General features: G+C 38.0%; 1 long non-coding RNA gene across 1 annotated transcript in view; it reads left to right on the forward strand.

The window, feature by feature from the left end:
• LOC122563294 overlaps window positions 1-8,334 on the forward strand; it is a 12,448-nt gene extending 4,114 nt beyond the window's left edge. The window contains exons 2-3 of the long non-coding RNA XR_006315554.1: window positions 3,986-4,078; window positions 7,818-8,334. This is a non-coding gene — a long non-coding RNA (uncharacterized LOC122563294). The remainder of the gene's footprint in view (window positions 1-3,985; window positions 4,079-7,817) is intronic.
• The last annotated feature ends 252 nt before the right edge of the window (window positions 8,335-8,586 follow it).

The following is an 8,586-nucleotide window of genomic DNA, read 5'->3' on the forward strand; positions in this document are numbered from 1 at the left end:
TGTGGAATGCTCTGCCCCAGAGGGCAGTGGAGGCCCAGTCTCTGGATTCATTTAAGAAAGAATTGGATAGAACTCTCAAGGATAGTGGAATCAAGGGTTATGGAGATAAGGCAGGAACAGGATACTGATTAAGGATGATCAGCCATGATCACATTGAATGGTGGTGCAGGTTCGAAGGGCAGAATGGCCTACCCCTGCACCTATTATCTAATGCCATACATCAGACATTTCAGAGATGGTGACCAGACGACTCTAGCCCCTAAGCATTATGGTAGCCCATAAACCTACCATCACACTGAAACAGCTCCTGATGAATTTAAAGGACCCTGTACCAACAATTAACAGAACAAACATTGTATACAAAATACCCTGCAAGGACAGCAACAAACATTACATGGGATAAATGGGTAGGAAAATTGCCACCAAAAGACATGACCAACCATCACTGGAATCCATACATACAGACAAAGAGGGACACCAGTTCGACTAGGACAATACATTAAACCTGGGACAGGCTAAACAAAGACACACACGGAAATTCCTAGAGGCCTGGCATTCAAACCCAAACCCCATTAACAAACATATAGAATTGGACCTCATTTACCAACCTCTCAGAAACAGAACCAGAAATGATATCACCTACCACAACAAACCGAGACAGATAAATAGCAGTGGGACAGAACATCAACGCCTAATTGGAGGCTCACTGATGATGTTACCTAGCATGGTGACGAAATGTCTGTGAACAAATCTACCAGCTCAGAGAGCAAACCTACAACCTGAGCTACAAATCTTCTCCATGATCTCACCACTTTTGCACCTAAATAAGGGCATCAGTACTGTACAGCGTACTCCAGATGTAGTCTATTAAAAGCAATCTATAATTGAAATATAAACTTCCTACCTTTGTGATCCAGTTCCCTCTCCATACACTATGACATACTATTCCTAATGACTTGTTGTATCTGCATATTAACCTATTGCAATGAAGGTGCTCTGCCACCTCGATCTGTCAGCTCTTCAGAGCTCTGTAATTTCTCACCACTTAGATATGCTTTTTTATTCTTCCAGCCAAAATAGACAATTTCATAGTTTCCCACATTGTACTCAATTTTTCTGATCTTTGTCCACTCATGTAACCTACCTATATCACTTTGACCCAAAGCTAGAAACTATAGGCCACTCGTCTAACATCAGTCATTGGGAAAATACTGGAATCTGTTGCGGATGAAGTAGCAGCAGGACGTTTAGGAAATCATAATGTAATCAAGCAACGTCAACATGATTTTATGAAAAGGAACAAAAACAGTACGTACTGGAGAAACTCAGCATGTCAGACCTTGTCCCATTACTAAACTCGAAATATGAACTCTTTCTCTCTCCACAGATGTTGCCAGGCTTCCTGAGTTTCTCCATCACTTGCAGTTTGTGTTTCAGATCTCCAGCATCTGCAGTTCTTTGTTTTATTTATAAAAGGGAAGTCTCTTTTGAAAAATTTATTGTTTCTTAAGCATGTATCGAGCAGAATCAATCAAGGAGAGCCAGGGGAATTTTCATGGAATGTTGGCATTATTGGAATGGACAACATATGCCACCTATCCTGAGTTGCGTTGAACTGGTTTGCTTGGTCATGTCAGAGGGCTATCAAGAGTCAACCATAGTACTAGGGTCTGAAGTCATATGTAGGCAGATCAGGTACGGACAGCAGATTTCTTTTCACGTGATAATAGTTTCATGGTTGCCATTATTGAGATTAGTTTTAAATTCCAGTGTTAATAATTGCATTTAAATTATATAAACTACTATGGTGGGATTTGAGCCCATGTCCAGAGCATTAGCCTACGTTACTTAACTATAACATTACCAATGCAAAAAAGGATACTGGTAGAATCAATTACTTAATAGTACAGAACTTGATTTTTGCTGTAAAGAGAACTTTAGGAAATATAAATAAGCCACATTATGAGTTCAATTGATTATCTTAAATTTGTTGTTAACATTGTAACAAGTGCACTTGGAATTCTTCAACAAGTTTTACCCAAATGAGGAATCATATCTAACAGACATTTTGTTCATGTTTTTCAAGTGCGGGTTGGTGTATGTGGTCTGTGCTCTGCATATTTCAAACAACTGAAGAAACGTGATGTTTGATTTAATCTGCCAATCACTGTGATGTACAACCTCTTTCTTTTGAATCACGGCAGCACTGAAATATAAACGTAACACTGCTCAAATGTGTTAGGCAGAATGTTATTTTGGCCTGCAACAGCATCCAGCAAGAGGAAAATTCCAATCCTAGTCAATGCTAGGAAACATATGCAGGTAGTTTCAAAACTCCTCCCAGACATTTGACAAATCAGAGTAGGCAGAAGATCCACTCATTATTCTTCCACCCACCTGCAACTACAAGTGAAAGTATCAATGTAAACAATGCTATCAACTCAGCCAAATTGATATTATGGTTAGATTTATTGAGAAGCTAAAGTAAAATTGAATTGAGCGAGAGACAGTTGAAGTTTATTAGGACCACAAGACTCTATTGCCCCATCTTGGATTCAAATAGTTTGTCGGTTGCATAAGGACAAACAGACCGAGGATGTAAGATGTAGTATAATATTGGAAATCTCTGAAAATGAATGAATTGGAATTCCTTAGTGTGTTTTAAAAATTATATTCCTTAATTTCTTGTTCAGAAGCCTAATTTAGCAAATTTATGTTTGCAGGTATACAAGATATGGATTTGAGTAATATGACACTATACTACTTAACAGATCAATAAATAAATTTCCAGACATTTCAACTTAATTATAGAATCATGGTGGACATTTTACCAATTATTTTTCATAACAATAATATGTGAAGTAGATAACCATAGGTAACAAAGTTTACTGACTCTGTGCTTGTGCAAACGTGTGTGCATGCACTTTTGGTGTTCAATGAAATGTTTCTGCCTTTTGTCCAGACTTAGCACCAATCATTCTTAAGACAAATATACTTTAGCCCACATGTAGAATAAAATTCCTTTCATGCTGTCAATGCAATGAGTATTCAACCTGGCCTCAGAACTGTGCCATCTCTGTCAATCTGACATTTCTATTTTCAGTATGTTGTTTTCTAACTGAATATAATTTTCAATCCTGTGTAACTAGTGTATGTGCCATGTCACAGACAGCCACAATTGTTTACTTATTTTTGAAATGTGGGCCTTCCAGCATTTATAATTCATCATTTGTTGCCCTTGAAATAGTGGTGGTGAGTTGCCTTGAATTCCCACAGTCCAATAATGAAATTGCTTCCACAATTTTACATAGGGAGTTCCACCAAAGCTGAAATGTATGTCTAAATTGGGATGATTCAGAGAAGAAATTCAGGTAATATTGGTCCCGTGCAACGGCCCCTCTTATCATGATAAGTCCTGGACTCCCATGGTGATGGTCATGACTTCCAGTGGAATTGACAGCCAAAGTTTTGAGATTGCAAACTCCAAAGTAGCAGTGGCTGCCATGGAACTTTGCCTGAGGGCTAACAGATGTGAGGTCCCTTTAAGTTGCTGGGTTTTTTTAAGTAATGGACATGGCCTAACTTGTAGGCTTGACTCTGACCTAAAAACCTAATGGAAAAGTAAGTGCTTTTTACTTACAAACACTGTGGATTAAACAGCTTTCCCTCCTGCCAGTCACACAAGTCTCTCACACCCTCCCCTTAAGAAGCCTAGAAATGCTTCACAACCAACTAAGTACTTTTGAAATGACACCAATGTTGTATTGTAGGAAACATCTTCACAGTGAAGTCCTACAAACTTAGTGAGATAATATGTTTTACTGATGTTGAGTTCTTCAAAATAGTACAACTGGTTCTTTTACATTCACCTGAGAGGGCAAATGAAGCAATGGTTTCATCCAGAAAAGTGGCACCACTGATGCATGCAACACTCCTGAGTACTGTACTGAAATGTCATTCTGAATTATGTTCACTCTTTTGCCAGAGTCAGAAGATTGTGGGTACAAGCCCTATGTCTCTAGGCTGACATTACACCATACTGAGAACATTCTGCACTGTTAGAGGTGCTTGCTTTCAGGTGAGACAGATGAAAATTATTAAAAGCTGTAAAATGCTTTGGGACGTCCAATGATGTGCATTGTTATTGTTATGTGCACAAGTCGGGGGAGTGGGAATTAAACCCACAATCTTTTAACACAATATCAAGAGTGTTATCACGGAGCCACAGCTGAAACATTTGTACAGACAAGATAAGGAATTTAGGCTCCACATTTTTCCCCGCACAGTAATATTGTTACAATTTTTTTAAGGAACATTCTAGCAACCCTCACAAAGAACTGGGATAACATTCTGCTGAAGCAAAAGTTCAGCTGATTTTCTCCTGTAATGCCACATTGGATTGTTCTTACAGATGATGCTTGTGAACCATGTTGAGTTTGCAATCTGAACTTTACTCTGATTTAATCATTTCCCTGCTGAATGTTTGTTGTGACAATAATCATTCAGGACTAACACTTAAGAGGAAAAGATAGAATATGGACACTCAGTGGAAAAATGTTTAACATGAAAATCAATGCAGGCTATTGGTCTGTATACATTCCTCCAACTGATATTTGTTTGCTACCTTCTCCTTAATAGAAATGTTATTCTGGACTTTACAAGTTGATAATCCACTTGGTATTTTCCTAAAGGAAAAGAAAGATGGTGCTAAATGTAACCAAGATTGACACTTCAGACACTTGTTCCCATTTCCTTTTGTTTCTTGGAAACCTGAGCTAAATACAAAAGTGATGCCAAGAAGATTAATTAGTAGCATTGCTGTTACTCACCAGCAGGAGCTGCCATTGCTTCATTAGATCACAAATCATAAGGCAGGTATACATCAGCAAGGACATTCAGCCCATCTGTTAATAACAAACAAAAACATACCCTGTCCCACTGTGTATATTCAGCTCAACCATAAACTGATATTGGAATGTTGCCTGTACCGGTCTGTGTGTCAAACATATTAGTCAGCCTTGTTGAAAACCATTCTGGCTTGCTAGAATCATTGAAGTTTTACAACACAGAAGGACCAAAACACTTGATATCATGTTGGCCCTCTGCAAGGGCAATTTAGCTATTTCCATTCTTCCATCGTTTCCCTGTAGCCCTGTAAATTTTCTCTTCAAGTGGCTATCATATTGTATACTGAAAGCCTTCCACCAGTTTCGGACAATTGCAGAGCTCAATTACCCTCTACACAAAACCCTTTTGCCAGTCATTGTAAATTCATGCCCTCATGTTCTTAATCCTTCCACCAATGAGTACAGTTTTGTTCCACTTACTTTGTCTAGGTTTTTTATGCTTTTGAATACTTCTATAAAAACGCTTATCAACTTTCTCAGAATATCTAAACTTGTTGTTTATAAACCTATTAAATAAGAACAAAACTAGACCATTCAGCCACTCAAGCCTGTTCCACTATTCAATAAGGCCATGGCTAAAGTGTTTATGTTTGAAATTCCAAATTTCCAACTACCCCAATAACCTTTGAATCCCTTGCCTAATAATAATCTATCCACATTATCTATTCCAATCAATTAATCTGCACTACTAGTACCCTTTTTCCCCAGCACTCCAACCCCACACTCTTGCATAAATGCTCCCCTTCCACACTTCACGTCAGCTCTGATGAAGAATCATCGAGACTCAAAACATTAGCTTGCATTCTCTCCACAGATGCTACCTGACTGGCTGTGCCTTCCAGCATTTTATGTTTTGAATAATCTATTCATTACGCTCTTTAACCAATTCAATCACCTCCTCTGAGATAGAGTTCTAGTGACACAACCCTTTGAGAGAAAAATAATTCTCCTCATGTTTGTCCTAAAAAAGGCAACCCGAATTTTAAAACTGTGATCTGTCACCTAGTCTTGAACTTATCCACAAGAGGAAGATATTTTCTATGTCCACCTTGTCAGTACAACTGAGGATTTTGTACACTTCAATCAAGTCACCACTCACACGTGTAAGCAAGAGAGGAAATGAGTCCAGCCGGCCCAACCTTGCAAGTTGGACCAAAGGGTCTGTTTCTGTGCTGTACATCTTTATGACTCTATAATCATTTTATCAATCTGTCCTACGACCTTCTATGATTTATGCACCTTTACCCCCATCTTTCTGTTCATGTAGCCCCTTTAGAATTGTATTCTAATTTTAAATTTCTTCCTACAAAGAAATTCACACTTGCCCACATTAAATCACATTTACTTCATGTTTGCCTACTCCTTCAACTGTGTCGTCTTGAATTCTATAATTATCATTTCTACAGTTCATACATTTTCAAATTTAATGTCATCTGCAAATTTTGAAATTGTGCTCAAGATTATGTCATTATTGTTCACCAAGAAAAGCAGTGACCCTAGTCCCAACCCCTGAGGAAGCGCACTAAATACTGAGCTCCAGTTCGAAAACAAACTGCACCCACTACATGTGATTTCCTGAAGTTTGTATCCATGCTGTTCCTGTTCTTATTTTTCCTCAAGCTTCAACTAGCAAGCATGTTATGTGACACTTTATCAAATTCCTTTTAGAAGTCTACCCACTGTGTGTACCGTATTATTCTCATCAACTTTCTCCGTTACCTGATCCAAAAACAAAATGTCAATGAAGTTAGTTAAACACTAAATAAAAGTAAAATATTGCAGGTACTGAGAATCTAAAATAAAAGCAGAAAGTTCTGGAGAAACCCATCTGGTCTAGCAGCATCTGTAAAAAGAGAAATAGAGTTAATATTTCAACTCTGCTAAGTCTCTTCTTCAGAACTAAGCTACAGAGAACATTTTGAGTCCACTATTGCTCTTCTTCAGAACTGGGTTAACATTAATTCTTTCTTTCTCTGCAGATGCTATCAAACTTGTTGAATTCCTTTTTTAGATAAACACATTTACTTTTAACATAGTGATTCTAGCTTTTATTAATTCAGCCATATTTTTCCAAATGACCTTTAATTTTCTCAAATAATTATTCACGAAAAGCTTCCAACCATTGAGGTTATACTGACTGGCCTGTACTTACTGAGTTTATCATTTCATCTTTTCTAGAGAAAAGGTGTCACATTTGCAACTCTCTAGTCCTCTGGTACCAAGTACCCTATCAATAGAAAACTGCAAGATTATGACCAGTGAACCAGCAATTTCCACTCTTATTTCCCTCAGTGTCCTCAGCTGTACATATCTGAACTGCCATCTTATCAAATTCAAATATGATGCCTACCTTTTAGAACCTCTTTATCAATTTTAGCATGTTGTTTCATCCTGTGTCTTAACAACCTCTCCTACCTCCGTGACCTCAGAAGCATCACCTCTTATGGTTGATAAAATGAGATAATCCATTTAGTACTTCATCCATATTTTCTACCTCTATATGCAAATCTCCTTTTGTCTCAACCTTTTCCCAGATTTTTAATATTTATGTGCCTGTAGAAGACTTCTATATTTCCATTTATGTTAGCTCTCTCTGTATTTTCTCCTTGCCGAAGTGGTGGAAGCTGGTACAATTGCAACATTTAGGAGGCATCTGGATGGGTATATGAATAGGAAGGGTTTGGAGGGATATGGACCGGGTGCTGGCAGGTAGGACTATATGGATTGGACCGAAGGGTCTGTTTCCATGCTGTACAGCTCTATGACTATATTATTTCGTTTCTTTATTTATCCTGGTTTTCAGTTGTATTATCAACTGGGTATCATCACCTGCACTCTGCTACTCTCCATCTATTTCTTTTGTCTGACAGAGAGTTCTGATTTTGGTGGGTCTATTTTTCTCCCTCACAGAATATACTGGAATCATCTCCTCTTCAATGGCAGCTGATGATTCCAGTTGCAGCTGATGGCAAGATCAGTTGGGTGGTGGCAGACAAAGAGCAGTCCAAAAACAGCATAACCAATGAAGTAAGATCATGCATCTCACCCAATGCAGAAGTGAAAAAAGAATTTAATTGTTATGGTGCAACACTTAGCCAAAATCTGACCACCAATATTGTTTGGATAATGTCAGCGGGACAATTTCCTCGCATTAAACAAATTCCAAAGTAAGCTTCTACGAGAGTCTATTTGTTAAGTTCTGTGTCGATGGGTCAGGGTGTAACTTGGGATCTCAAGTCAGGAATCTGCACAGAGACATCTAATAAATGGGGGTCTTTAACACCTCTGGTCACATTCTCAAGATGACTTAAGGTTTTATAAAAAAAGTGACATTTTAGGGATTGTCTCAATCTTAGGATAGAGACAGACTCTGACCTCACATCTTTAATGCATTGTCTGAGCTGAGATATCACCTTTTTTTAATAAAACCTTAGATCACCTTGAGAATGTTACTTAAAAGAAGTTCTGGGATTTACATATTAATGAACCAAAATCTGCAATCCATTCTAAAAGATGAAAGACTTAACAACAATCTAGGTTTGTTAAATATATCATTTTACTTGCATGACGCTAATTTTTTGCTATAAATTCTGTCTCTTATTGTCCTGCTTCACAACCACCTGAAGAAGGAGCAGCAGTCCAAAAGCTAATGCTTACAAATAAACCTGTTGGACTATAA

Source organism: Chiloscyllium plagiosum, chromosome 26 (genome assembly GCF_004010195.1).
Source record: "Chiloscyllium plagiosum isolate BGI_BamShark_2017 chromosome 26, ASM401019v2, whole genome shotgun sequence".
In the NCBI taxonomy this organism is placed as follows: Eukaryota; Metazoa; Chordata; class Chondrichthyes; order Orectolobiformes; family Hemiscylliidae; genus Chiloscyllium; species Chiloscyllium plagiosum.